Below are 15,269 nucleotides of genomic sequence, written 5' to 3' on the forward strand. Positions count from 1 at the left end.
AGAGTCATCAAGAAAAAAAAGGAGAGGAATCAAATCAACAAAATTAGAAATGAAAATGGAGAAATCACAACAGACAACACAGAAATACAAAGGATCATAAGAGACTACTCTCAGCTACTACTATTGTCCTACAAGTGTAGGACAATAAAATGGACAACTTGGAAGAAATGGACGAATTCTTAGAAAAGTATCACCTTCCAAAACTGAATTAAGAAGAAATATAAAATATTAACAGACCTACTACAGGCACAGAAATCAAAACTCTAATCAAAAATCTTCCAGCAAATAAAAGCCCAGGACCAGATGGCTTCACAGCTGAATTACACCAAAAATTTAGAGAAGACCTAACACCTATCCTACTCAAACTCTTCCAGAAAATTGCAGAGGAAGGTAAACTGCCAAACTCATTCAGTGAGGCCACCATCACCCTAACACCAAAACCAAACAAAGATGCCACAAAAAAGGAAAACTACAGGCCAATATCACTGATGAACATAGATGCAAAAATCCTCAACAAAAGTCTAGGTAACAGAATCCAACAACATATTAAAAAGATCATACATCATGACCAAGTGGGCTTTATCCCGGGGATAAAAGCATTCTTCAATATTCACAAATCAATCAGGGTGATAAACCACATTCACAAATTGAAAGATAAAAACCATATGATTATCTCAACAGATGCAGAGAAAGCCTTTGACAAAATTCAACATCCGTTTATGATAAAAACCTTCCAGAAGGCAGGCATAGCAGGAACATACCTCAACATAACAAAAACCATATATGATAAACCCACAGCAAACACTATCCTCAATGGTGAAAAATTGGAAGCATTTCCCCTAAAGTTAGGAACAAGACAAGTGTGCCCACTCTCACCACTACTATTTAACATAGTTTTGGAAGTTTTAGCCACAGCAATCAGAGAAGTAAAGAAATAAAAGGAATCCAGATTGGGGAAAAAAGAAGTAAAAGTCTCACTGTTTGCAGATGACATGATCCTCTACATAGAAAACCCTGAAGACACCACCAAAAAATTACTAGAGCTAATCAATGAATATAGTAAAGTTGCAGGATATAAAATTAACACACAAAAATGCCTTGCATTTCTATACACTAACAATGAGAAAACAGAAAGAGAAATTAAGGAAACAATTACATTCACCATTGCAATGAAAAGAATAAAATACTTAAGAATAGATCTACCTAAAGAAACAGAAGACCTATATATATAAAACTATAAAAACACTGATGAAAGAAATCAAAGATGACAGAAATAGATGGAGAAATATACCATATTAGTGGATCAGAAGAATCAATATAGTGAAAAGGTAATATGAAAATGAAAATACTCAAAGCAATCTATAGATTCAATGCAATCCCTATCAAGCTACCAACAGTATTTTTCCAGAGAATTAGAACAACTAATTTCACAATTTGTATGGAAATACAAAAAACCTAGAACAGCCAAAGCGATCTTGAGAAGGAAGAATGGAACTGGAGGAATCAACCTGCCTGACTGCAGACTATAACACAAAGCTACAGTCATCAAGACAGTATGGTACTGGCACAAAGAAGAAATATAGATCAATGGAACAAAATAGAAAGCCCTGAGATAATCCATGCATCTATGGACATCTTATCTTTGACAAAGGAGGCAAGAATATACAATGTAGAAAAGACAATCTCTTTAACAAATGTTGCTAGGAAAACTGGTCAACCACTTGTAAAAGAATGAAACTTGAACACTTTCTAACACAATACACAAAAATAAACTCAAAATGGATTAAAGATCTACATGTAAGACCAGAAACTAACTCTCTGACATAAATCACAGCAGAATCCTCTATGACCCACTTTCCAGAGTAATGGAAATAAAAACAAAAATAAACAAATTGGACCTAATTAAACTTAAAAGCTTTTCACAAAGAAGGAAACTATAAGCAAGGTAAAAACACAGCTTTCAGAATGGGAGAAAATAACAGCAAGTGAAGCAACTAACAAAGAATTAATCTCAAAAATATACAAGCAGCTCACGCAGCTCAATACCAGAAAAATAAACGACCCAACCAAAAAATGGGCCAAAGAACTAAACAGACATTTCTCCAAAGAAGACATACAGATGGCTAACAAACACATGAAAAGATGCTCAGTATCACTCATTATCAGAGAAATGCAAATCAAAACCACAATGAGATACCATCTCACGGCAGTCAGAATGGCTGCTATCAAAAAGTCTACAAACAATAAATTCTGGGAACCCTCTTACACTGTTGGTGGGAATGCAAACTAGTACAGCCACTATGGAGAACAGTGGAGATTCCTTAAAAAACTGGAAATAGAACTGCCATATGACCCAGCAGTCCCACTGCTGGGCATATACACCAAGGAAACCAGAACTGAAAGAGATAACGTGTACCCCAATGTTCATTGCAGCACTGTTTACAATACCTAGGACATGTAAGCAACCTAGATGTCCATCAGCAGACTAAGGGATAAGAAAGTCGTGGTACATATACACAATGGAATATTACTCAGCTATTAAAATGAATGCATTTGAATCAATTTTAATGAAGTGGATGAAACTGGAGCCTATTATACAGAGTTAAGTAAGTCAGAAAGAAAAACACCAATACCATATATTAACACATATGTATGGCATTTAGAAAGATGGTAATGATGACCCTATATGTGAGATAGCAAAAGAGACACAGACGTAAAGAACAGACTTTTGGTCTCTGTGGGAGAAGGCGAGGGTGAGATGATTTGAGAGAACAACACTGAAACATGTATATTATCATATGTGAAACAGATCGCCAGTCCAGGTTTGATGCATGAGACAGGGTGCTCAGGGCTGGTGCATTCGGATGACCCTGAGGGATGGGATGGGGAGGCAGGTGGGAGGGAGGTTCAGGAAGGGGGACACACATACACCCATGGCTGATTCATGTCACTGTATGGCAAAACCACCACAATATTGTAAAGTAATTAGCCTCCAATTAAAATTAATTAATTAAAAAAAGAAAGAGATACCAAGAGAACATTTCATGCAAAGATGGGCACAATAAAGGACAGAAATGGTATGGACCTAAAAGAGGCAGAAGATATTAAGAAAAGGTGGCAAGAATATGCAGAAGAACTATGCAAAAAAGATCTTCATGACCCAGACAACCATGATGGTGTGATCACTCATCTAGAGCCAAACATCCTGGAGTCCAAAGTCAAGTGGGCGTTAGGAAGTATCACTATGAACAAAGCTAGTGGAGGTGATGGAATTCCAGTTGAGCTATTTCAACTCTTTAAAAGATGATGCTGTGAAAGTGCTGCACTCAATATGCCAGCAAATTTGGAAAACTCAGAGTGGCCACAGGACTAGAAAAGGTCAGTTTTCATTACAATCCCAAAGAAAGGCAATGCCAAGGAATGTTCCAGCTACCACACAATTGCATTCATCTCACATGCTAGCAAAGTAATGCTCAAAATTCTTCAAGCCAGGCTTCAACAGTATGTGAACCAAGAATTTCCAGACATGCAAGCTGGATTTACAAGAGGCAGAAGAAGCAGAGATCAAATTGCCAATATCCGCTGAATTATAGAAAAACCAAGAGAATACCAGAAAAACATCTACTTCTGATTTATTGATTATGCCTAAGCCTTTGACTGTGTGAATCACGATAAACTGTGGAAAATTCTTCAAGAGATGGGAATGCCAGACCACCTAACCTGCCTCCTGAGAAATCTGTATGCAGGTCAAGAAGCAACAGTTACAACTGGACATGGAACAATGGACTGGTTCCAAATCAGGAAAGGATTATGTCAGGGCTGTATATTGTCACCCTACTTATTTAACTTATACACAGAATACATCTTGCGAAATGCTGGGCTGGATGAAGCACAAATTGGGATCTACATTGCTGGGAGAAATATCAATAACCTCAGATATGCAGATGACATCTCCCTTATGGCAGAAAACAAAGAGGAAATAAAAGCCTCTTGATGAAAGTGAAAAAGGAGAGTGGAAAAGCCAGTTTAAAACTCAACATTCAGAAAATAAAGATCATGGCATCCAGTCCCATCACTTCATGGCAAATAGAAAAGGAAGCAATGGAAATAGTGAGAGACTTTATTTTCCTGGGCTCCAAAATCACTGCAGATGGTGACTATATCCATGAAATTAGAAGACGCTTGCTCCTTGGATGAAGAGCTATGATCAACCTAGGCAGCATATTAAAAAGCAGAGACATTACTTTGCTGACAAAGGTCTCTCTAGTCAAAGCGATGATTTTTCCAGTAGTCATGTATGGATGTGAGATTTGGACTATAAGGAAAGCTGAACCCTGAAGAATTGATGCTTTTGAACTGTGGTGTTGGAGAAGACTCTTGATAGTCCCTTGGACTGTAAGGAGATCCAATCAGTCAATCCTAAAGGAAATCCATCCTAAATATTCATTGGAAGGACTGATGCTGAAGCTGAAACTCCAATACTTTGGCCACCTGATGCAAAGAAATGACTCACTGGAAAAGACCCTGATGCTGGGAAAGATTGAAGGCAGGAGGAGAAGGGGACGACAGAGGATGAAATGGTTGGATGGCATCACTGACTTGATGGACGTGAGTTTGAGTAAGGTCCAGAAGTTGGTGATGGACAGGGAAGCCTGGCGTGTTGCAGTCCATGGGGTCACAAAAAGTGGGACAGGACTGAGTGACTGAAATTTAACAAAGGGAAAGGATTTTAATTTATTTTGGGGCCTCCTCCGGTGATTTCTACTCCTTGATGCAGAGGCATTTGTTATAAATTGCTGAAGTATTTTAGGTTATTACATTCATTTATATAGTCTCTAACAATTTTAAGTAACGATGACTATCATAGCAGCTATTTCTAGGTGTTTAAGCATACCCCCCAAAACATGACATTCCATTTTCCATTTTATTATATATTTTATATATCATATATAAATATGCACAGTTTAATTATATAAATTATAAATATATTGTTTATATTAGTTATATAATATATTAATTTTTTATGCTAGTCTATCATCTGAGGTCATATTAGCTGAAATACTTGGGCTCTCTTTCCAGAATAGATCAGTGTAATCTTCAGTCCAACTCTAACTTCCTGGGTTAAAAAAAAATTTATGGATACTCATATTATTTGGCATAAGTGAAACCAGGAAGAGGGTACATTTTTTATATCTTATAATACAAATGATATGTAAAGATTTATATTAAGAAGTTTTCTGGCCAAGTTCACACTTTTTATTAATATTTTAAAATTAATGAAGCAAAAGTATGAGTGGATTATTATGTTGAAAAGATAGTGCACCAAAATAATGCATTGTTCTTTCTGAATACGTTCTCCCTTTCAGAGATTAAAAGCTGTTACAAGTTTGGTGTGAATCTTGCCACATTTTTTTTTTATGCACTTAAATGTATAGTTTTAATTTTTGTATTTATTTAAATGATGATATATTATTTTCTACTGTATTTAAAATGTTTTATTTAAAGCATCAATATGTAATACAAAATAGTACATTTATAGGTGAATTATGAAGCATAATAAAACAAAATTCACATCTGAAAAACTTGAAGATTATGAGTACCACAGAAGCTACTTGTATGTACTGCTCTCATCTTCCTGCTAGTTTTGCCCCAGTGTGTTGCTATCTTGAATTTTGTAATTTTTTCTCTTGATTTTAAAAGTTATTTTCTCTTTCTGAGACCCACAACCACCTCTTTCAGTTGCTGTGGCATTGTAGTAAGTCTTGATACATCATACGGCAATTTCACCTGCCTCGTTTTTCTTCCTCAAGGCCTATTGACCATACTTATGTTTTTGCTCTTTTGCGTTCAAGTAAGAATCAGCTTGTAAATTTCCCCAAATATCCATTTTGAATTTTTTTTGGAAATTATTTTGCATCTAAAGACCAATAAAGGGAGAATATATTTCTTTAGAAACTTCAACTTTTACATCTATTAACATGCTGTATCTGTCTGTGCAACATGTTTTCTCTGATTTCTCTTCCACAAAGTAGATTTCAAGAACCTATATACCAAAATCTATATGCAAGCAAAGACCGTTCTCTTACTACTTTACTTCCCCAAATTCTTTTTATCTTTTTGCTATGAATGATGAGTCCAGCTGTTACTATTATAAACATGATAATCAGATAACACCTGAATGGGTATCAGTGCTGTATTATACATGGAACAGAAAATAGCTTGTCCTTTCAATGAAGTTAATTAATTATAGCAGTAGTGGAGCAGTGGTGGTCAGCTAGGAAAAAGAAAGAACAGATCTGAGGTCTCATGGGGAATCATGATGTTCTGCTTGTGCTCAGAAAGCCCAGAGAAAGAAGACTGAGAAAGCAAAATATCTGAGTAGTGACAAAATCTAATTTAAGACAGGGAGCAACCTAGTTGTGAAAAGATGGAAACTTGCTCTCACAGAACTTCTTATTATTATTTTGAATATGAAAAGTGAGAATTTGGAGAAGTCAGAATTATGCAGGTGATTAGATTACATCATCATCACATTTTATGATTCTGACACACTTTAAGATCCCTGGCTACCTACCAGGATATTCTTGTCCTAAGAGTACAGATATTAGCTTCCAGATGAACCAGTGGATAATATGTCAGTGACTATCAAAGTATTTCTCCTTGTTCTTCACTTTTACAACACTGATTGGGTCTCATCTACTCTATACAATTTATGTAACTTTGAGATTTTTATTCACTTAAAAATACAAAAGAGTAAAATATATTTGATAAATTATTACAGTGATTTCTTTTCAATTTTAAAGCCTTGGAAGCTGAAACCTTTCTATTTTCCTCTTCATCAAACCTCAAACAAAGATTACCGACCATTCTGTTCCCTAGGAATACCATTCAGAAAGACCATTTCTACATTACCTGCTCTAGCCCCTGAATAATATGATTTCCTTCACAAGCTATTATCTTTATGTGCATAAAATGTGACTGCAATAGAACAAACCAAAAACAAAAAACAAACCCAAACAACAATAATATGGCACTGGCTCTTTATCTTGTATTGATTAATATGGCTAACCTGTACTTTACTGATGACTTTAATATGACATTTTACCACCCTATTTCTCTTTGCTTCAATACTTGATGTTTGACTTGATGGTTTTGCTTAAAGTTGGTCACACCATATTGAGATTTCTATTGTCAAAATTCTGAAAGGTAAAAATAGTCCATTATCTTTGATTTAAAATGGGAGTTACAGGGCAGAGAAAATAATTTATCTTGGCCTCAGGAACATAGCATAAAATAAGTACTAAAGTATTGTTTCAAAAATAGGTGACATATCTACAACATAATGCAAACCTTCTCTTCAGTGTGTTTTCCAGTGGCATTAATGAGCAACAATACCTAGAATTTAGCAATGCTTAGTAACAATAGTAACAATGCTAAAAATAGCATAAGTTTACTTTTGCACACATTATTTCTCCCTGATGAAACTCACCAAAACATTCTTCTTTGTAACTATGAACAAAAGGGGAAAATGTTAAACAAGAAAAAGAAAAGCCACCCAATATGCACTAACAGCTGTCTTCTTTCCTTAAACATGTAGCTATAAATAAGTGTTTGACATCATACAGCATATGCTATTTGGCTTGCATTATGAGCATCGTTTTTAAAAGACTTAACCAATTCAGAAAAAAAAAACACCAGAGATATGCCATTAGAATAAAGTAATAATTGTTTTGAGAAAATTGAGGAAGAACTGAGTTCTTGTTCAGTATTTTACTTTCTTAATGAATAGATGATACAACATAGTTTGAGAAGGAGAATGGACCTAATATTGGTTAAATATTAAATACCTGTCAGGAATTATGCTCAATAGAATTAAAACAGAAAGAAATATAGTTTTATGTCAAATGTGATATAGATATGGCTACTCATATAGACAATATGAAGGGAAGAAGCCTGATGGATCTGCAGTCTGAAAGAAAAGAGGTATAATGAGAGGGACCTTGAAAGAGAGGTAGACAAGTGACGTGGAGAGAAAAAAAGTCTGGGAAAGAGTACAGATATGCATAAGGCAAGGTAAAGGTTCATTATGTTGTCCCTGAGAAGTATGGAAACATCAGTTAAACTGGGGCATGGGGTCATATAGAAGAACAATTGCAGATAGAGTAGAAAATTTAGGGACAGGATCCAGAAAAAAAATCCGGTTATACAGGCTCTCAAATTTGAATTCAATGCAGTCAGCCAACAGAGAAGAAAGATTGCTTTGTTTGTTCACTTGTTTTCCTGTTGAAAGTTTCTGATCCACACAAGGAAAAACTAATTAATAACGTTTGCTCCTGGCCCTCTGATGTTCCTTTCCAGTTTACTGGCTCTCAGGAAATTTCCCCAGATGGATACTTTTCAGACCTTGAGCACCTTGCTAAACTCATTCCTGACATTTGGGAGACTTCCTTAGGTTGACTAGATTTGAGACACTGACCCGTCTAGCTAACATTCTTTCTAAGGAGTATATTCCCTAATTTTTATCCCTTTATGCCTAGTTACCATACTCCAAAGCTATGCATCTAGAGACCATCAATAAACCTTTCTGTAAGGAAAATTAAAGAGAGAAGAAGTGAAGAAAAAATTCTACAGATATCTAGAAATGAAACCTTTTCTATATTCAGAATTATTGCTTCACCTTTGCATTTCCTTAACAGTTGTTTTGAAAATTAAATATATTTTTCTGCCTCACTCATTGTTAGATCATATCATATATACTACAGTTTAGTTTCTTTAGGGTAATTCCTGTTTTACTAGCTTGCTATTACCCCTTTGAGGATTAAAATGTTCAGGGACTTGCAAATTTACTGTTGAGATATTTTTTATCTCTTAGTCAACGAGTATGAACTACTCTAGAGTATCCCCTTTGTCAGATGTGACACATTTTATATATACTGGATTTTATTAACTAGAAATTTGTCAGTCACAAGTACTCATTCACATAAATGTAGATACACACATTCCCATGAAGGTATATTTCAGTTATAATTTTGGACCTCAGCAACTCTTCTGAGTTACATCCAAATGAGTATTGTAAGAAATAAGTGAGAAAAGAGGAACAGGGAAGGGGAAAGGCAAGAAGAAAAGACAGGAGGAATTAATAGAATGTTAACCAGGAGGAGAAGGGGGTGATAGAGGATGAGATGGTTGGATGGCATCATCAGTCAATGGACATGAGTTTGAGCAAACTCCAGGAAATGGTGAAGAGACAGGGAAACCTGGCGTGCTGCAGTCCATGGAGTTGCAAAGAGTCAGACACAACTGAGTGACTGAACAACAACAACCAGGGAAAACAACAATGTATTTTACAAACAGAAGAAACAGAGGTAGAGTGGAGTGATAAAGGCAGGGTTGGTGTGGGTATATGGGTGGAGAGGATGGGCATGGTATGTCTAGATACAGGTAAGTCATAGATTCTGAATTAATTGCTTTCTTATTGCACTCTGGTCTCCTGGTAGGACATGCCAGAGTTCAGCCTTGTTGCTTGGCTTCCTGCATTTTTCTAAATTTTATTGCAAAAGTCACTTACTGTTCATCTATAGCATGAACCCCAACTTGTATTCTGAGTTTCTTATTCTGGCTTTATGAAAATTCTCAGTTGATCACTTTTTTAAAGTAATGGCTAGAAATTTGACTAGTCTGTTGGGTTTTTTTGGTTTTAACAGAACAGTGTAAAGATAACTTGCACATGATTTGCATGTGTTATACTAATAGTTTAAAAATAATCTGCATTCTAATATGGTTTCAAATTTTAAAAGCTTGCAGATTATAAGAAATTAATTATTTTTTATGATGTATGTCATGATAAGATTTTGTAGTTTAGTATGAGGGACTGCAGAATCATAGATCAGCCGTTAGAATCACAGATTCATATTAAGTGACATCATTTATTGATAGACACAATTCACATTCTGAAATCAGATTGCTTGTGTGGAAATCTAGCATTTAATACATTCTAGCAAAGAGATCTTCAGGAATAATTTTATCTCTCTGATTCTCACCTTCCTCATATGTTGAAAAGGATTAATAGCAGTAACTACTTCCAAAGAACTGAGATATTGAATACCAGAGACCCAAGGTGAAACTAAGCTTATTTTGGCTTGGCACAGCTATGTATGCGGTTCTTTCTGTCTACCCACTGCTCCCTCAGCTCTTTTCATGACTCTATCCCTTATTTTATTCAGGTTCTGGATTACTGATCAGTCATTCTGAAAGAATGTAATCCATCCTCTTCCCTTTTCTCTCCTTTTTTCTATTACTTTCCTTCTGCACCTACATTATAATAACATAAAATATATTGGACTGCCTCTTGCACTTCAGGTTATCCGTTTATCACTATATCCTTGGCACATGAAAGATGATCCAATAGATATTTATTAAATGGCCAAATGAATTGATGTAATTCTTATGAAACACTCAGCAAAGGAAACTGCCATTAACTTTAACCATTAAAGTTAAGTGCTAAAATGATAAATCTGAATTTTCCCATTCTGTTTGTGTTAAAAGTACATACTAGGTACATTTCAGTTTAACTCTGAGATTATGAATTTACATAGTCATTTTTTTTTATAAATGCTGGTCAATATCATTCTTAAAATATACTTCTGATGTTTAAATCAGTTTATTGGTATTTGAACATGTTAAGAAACACGGACTAACTGATTTTTCTGAGGTTTTGTAATTCTAGAATGTAAATTTTTGTTAAAAAATAAAACTTATCTTTTCATCTGTGAGATATATTTACATATGAAAATGAGTAATGAAAAATAGACTTCCAGTTTTTGAAGACTATGATTAAAAATATGAATCAAAAAGAGTGGATATATACCAGAAACTAATAGTGTTGTAAATCAACTATACTTCAGTTTTAAAAAATTGAAAAAAAAAGAGTGAATAGTTTTCTAATTTGTTAAGATTCACTTTTTTTCTAAGTTTAAAATAAAGTCTAAATATCTTTCTATTATAAAGTAAAATTAAGTTCATTGAGTTTTTAAAAATTAATGAAATAATGCACTATTAGTGAAATGAATTGTTCATCCTAAGTGGATTTTCTGGTTGACTAGAGCTTATGCTTAGTCTGTTAAACATCTACGCACATACACACAATTGATTCTTCTCCTTCTTAAGCAGAATATACTTAAATAATTAAACTCAGCACTGCTCTGAGTTAAACAAAGACATCGCTGAATGTGTTGAGAGACTTACAAAAATATCAAAAGCAAGGCATGAAAGTAACTACAGAGAGCAGAGCAGTGTTAGAAAGTTCTTATCCTTTTAGATGCAGGTCTCTTCCCCACTCTTAAAAGTTATTGAGGATGCTAAAGTGCTTTCACTTATGTAGGTTATATGAATTGATTTTTAGATATTAGAAATTGAAGTTGAGATAGTAAAATTTTATTTATTCATTTAAACACAAATTCATAGCACTTCAACATAAATTCATTTAAACATAAATTCATCTATTTTAATGAAAAATAGCTATACTTTCCAAAACAAACAAAAATAGTGAGAAGAGTGACACTGCTTTTACTTTTATACAATTAAAAAATATCTCTGGCTTGGGAAGGCGACAGATTCTCATAACTGTTCTGTTTCAATCTGTTGCACTAGGTTGTTTTGGCTGACATAGATAATGAATATTCAGACACACACAGAGCAATAGTTGGAAAAGGGTATAACAGCCTTTCCAGAACGTTTTAGATATTGTATTTGCATACTATTACCAACTAAATAAGTGGTAGTTTCTTACAGGGTTTTTGCAATGTGAAATGTCTTATCAGTGAATTTTTCTTACTTTATTACATTAAAATTCATTGTTCTATGTCACATTTTAAAAGTATCTCTTACCCATACTAGACTTTGTAATATCATTCGTCATTTGGAAAATATTAGTTTACTGAGATATGCAGATTTTCCAAACGTTGACCTAGTTTGTTAGGCAATAGCAAAAAAAAAAAAAAAATCACATGTATTAATATTACCCTGCTCTTCCTAGAATCATTTACAAAACTCCAAGTTCATGGTGGCAGTTAAAAGTTTCCCAGAATTTCTTGAACACTCAAAATGTCTTATTGTCAAAAAAAAAAAATCTATTAGTTATTTTCTTTGTGAGGCTTACTTTGTTCATTTTGGGGAAAAAATGCTATTGTTTCCAAGTGTGAACCAGTATCTCTGTGATTATTTCTTTCAAATAAAACTGATATTCCATGAAAAAAGTGGCTAATTTAACTCACAACTTAAATAATTGCATATGTGCAATTACTTGAGATAGCCGTCATACCACAATGGAACCAAAGTGTTTATGCATGCTTCCTATTTTGTCACATATAACAATAAAAAGACATTAAAAACATGGTATTCAAGGGTTCATTTTTATTTATTTATTTTTATTGAGTTATAATTAACATACCAAATTATGTTAGTTTTGTGTGTACAATGTAGCAAGTCCATATTTTTTATCCATTGTGACATCATCACCACAATAAGGCCAGCTGGCATCTGTCACTACACCAAGTTTACAGTATTATTGACTATATTCCCTATATAGTACATTATATCCCTATGACATTTACTTTATAGCTGAAAATTTGTACCTGTTAATCCCCTTCACGTGTTTTGTCTATCCTACTTCTTCCTTCCTTTTTGGCAGCCGCCAGTTTGTTCTCTGTATCTATAAGTCTGTTTCTGTTTTTGTTTGTTCATTTGTTTTGTTTTTTTAGATTATGTGCGTAAGTGAAGTCCTATGGTATTTGTTTTTCTTTGTCTGGCATAATACTTTGGGTACATTAATTTTGCTGCAAACTGTAAGATTAATTCTTTTTATGGCTGAGTAATATTTCACATATATGTGTGTATGGGATTCTCAGGTGACTCAGTGATAAAGAATCTGCTTGCCCATGCAGGAGTCACTGGAGATGTGGATTCAGACCCTGGGTTGGGAAGATCACCTGGAGGAGGAAATGGCAAACCACTCCAGTATTCTGGTCAGAATAACCCTGTAGACAGAGGAGTCTGGTGGCCTGCAGACCATAGGATTGCAAAGAGTCAGACACAGCTGAGCGACTAAGCACTGAGCACACATATATGTATGTGTGTGTATGTGTAATACACATCTTCTTTATCTGTGGTATCTTTATCACATCTTCCTTATCTGTTCATCTTTTGCTGAGCACTTAGGTTGCTTCCATATCTTGGCTATTGTAAATAGTGCTGCAATAAACATAAGGGCACATATATCTTTTCAAATTAGTGTTTTTTGTTTTCTTTCAGATAAATACTCAGAAGTGGAATTGCTGGATCATATGGTGGCATTATTTTTAATTTTTGTGGAACCTCTATATATGGACAGAGGAGCCTGGATGGCTATAGTCCATGGAGCCGCAAAAGAGTTGGACCGACAGCGACTAAACAACAGTACTGGACTGTTTTCCATCGTGGCTGCACCAATTTACTCTCCCACCAAGTGCTCCAGTGTTCTCTTTCTCTGCATTTTCACGAACACTTTTTTCTTGTCTTTTTGATGAATTCCATTTCTGCAAGTGTGGAGTGATATCGCATTGTTATTTCCCCTAATATTAGTGATACTGAGCATCTTTCATGTGAATGTTTGGAATCTGTATATTGTCTATGAAAATAGGTTTTTAAAAATTGATATGTAGGAGAAGGAAACGGCAACCCACTCCAGTGTTCTTGCCTGGAGAATCTCAGGGACAGGGGAGCGTGGTAGGCTCCCTTCTATGGGGCCCCACAGAGTCAGAGATGACTGAAGCGACTTAGCAGCCGCAGTGATAGAAAATGAAAACAAAAAGTTACTATATTCTCAGAATATTGTCTGTCACATGCCAATCAATACAATTAAAGATAATAGAAATAGCCAAAAAAAAATTGATATGTATGTATGTATACTTTGTTTTGAATATCAATCCCTTCCTTATCTGATATATTCTTTTCAAATATCTTCTCCCATTCAGTAGGCGGCTTTTTCCATTTGTTGATGGTTTCCTTAGCTGTGCAAAAGCTTTTTCAGTGAATATAGCCCCTTTTGTTTATCTTCGCTTTCATTGCCCTTGCCTGGAAAGACATATACAAACAATGTTAAGATCAACATCAAAGAGGTTACTGCCTATGTTTTTTTCTAAAAGTTTTATCATTTCAAGTGTTACATTTAAGTCTTGAATTCATTTCAATTCAGTTCAGTCGCTCAGTCGTGTCCGACTCTTTGCGACCCCATGAATCGCAGCACGCCAGGCCTCTCTGTCCATCACCAACTCCCGGAGTTCACTCAGACTCACGTCCATCGAGTCAGTGATGCCATCCAGCCATCTCATCCTCTGTCGTCCCCTTCTCCTCCTACCCTCAATCCCTCCCAGCATCAGAGTTTTTTCCAATGAGTCAACTCCTTGCATGAGGTGGCCAAAGTACTGGAGTTTCAGCTTTAGCATCATTCCTTCCAAAGAAATCCCAGGGCTGATCTCCTTCAGAATGGACTGGTTGGACCTCCTTGCAGTCCAAGGGACTCTCAAGAGTCTTCTCCAACACCACAGTTCAAAAGCATCAATTCTTTGGCGCTCAGCCTTCTTCACAGTCCAACTCTCACATCCATACATGACCACTGGAAAAACCATAGCCTTGACTAGACGAACCTTTGTGGGAAAGTAATATCTCTGCTTTTGAATATGCTATCTAGGTTGGTCATAACTTTCCTTCCAAGGAGTAAGCATCTTTTAATTTCATGGCTGCAATCACCAACTGCAGTGATTTTAGAGCCCCCAAAAATAAAGTCTGACACTGTTTGCACTGTTTCCCCATCTATTTCCCATGAAGTGATGGGACTGGATGCCATGATCTTCGTTTTCTGAATGTTGAGCTTTCAGCCAACTTTTTCACTCTCCACTTTCACTTTCATCAAGAGGCTTTTGAGTTCCTCTTCACTTTCTGCCATAAGGGTGGTGTCATCTGCATATCTGAGGTTATTGATATTTCTCCCGGCAATCTTGATTCCAGTTTGTGCTTCTTCCAGCCCAGCGTTTCTAATGATGTACTCTGCATATAAATTAAATAAGCAGGGTGACAATATACAGCCTTGACGTACTCCTTTTCCTATTTGGATCCAGTCTGTTGTTCCATGTCCAGTTCTAACTGTTGCTTCCTGACCTACATACAAATTTCTCAAGAGGCAGATCAGGTGGTCTGGTATTCCCATCTCTTTCAGAATTTCCCACAGTTTATTG

The 15,269-nt window shown here is 35.4% G+C and overlaps 1 long non-coding RNA gene across 1 annotated transcript in view; it reads left to right on the forward strand.

The window, feature by feature from the left end:
* The window catches only part of LOC133233613 (uncharacterized), a 137,311-nt gene extending 122,254 nt beyond the window's left edge, over nt 1–15,057 (forward strand). Inside the window, exon 5 of the long non-coding RNA XR_009731781.1 lies at nt 13,309–15,057. This is a non-coding gene — a long non-coding RNA (uncharacterized LOC133233613). The remainder of the gene's footprint in view (nt 1–13,308) is intronic.
* Nucleotides 15,058–15,269: the final 212 nt, after the last annotated feature.

The sequence above is a fragment of the Bos javanicus genome, chromosome 20 (assembly GCF_032452875.1).
Source record: "Bos javanicus breed banteng chromosome 20, ARS-OSU_banteng_1.0, whole genome shotgun sequence".
NCBI classification, from domain to species: Eukaryota; Metazoa; Chordata; class Mammalia; order Artiodactyla; family Bovidae; genus Bos; species Bos javanicus.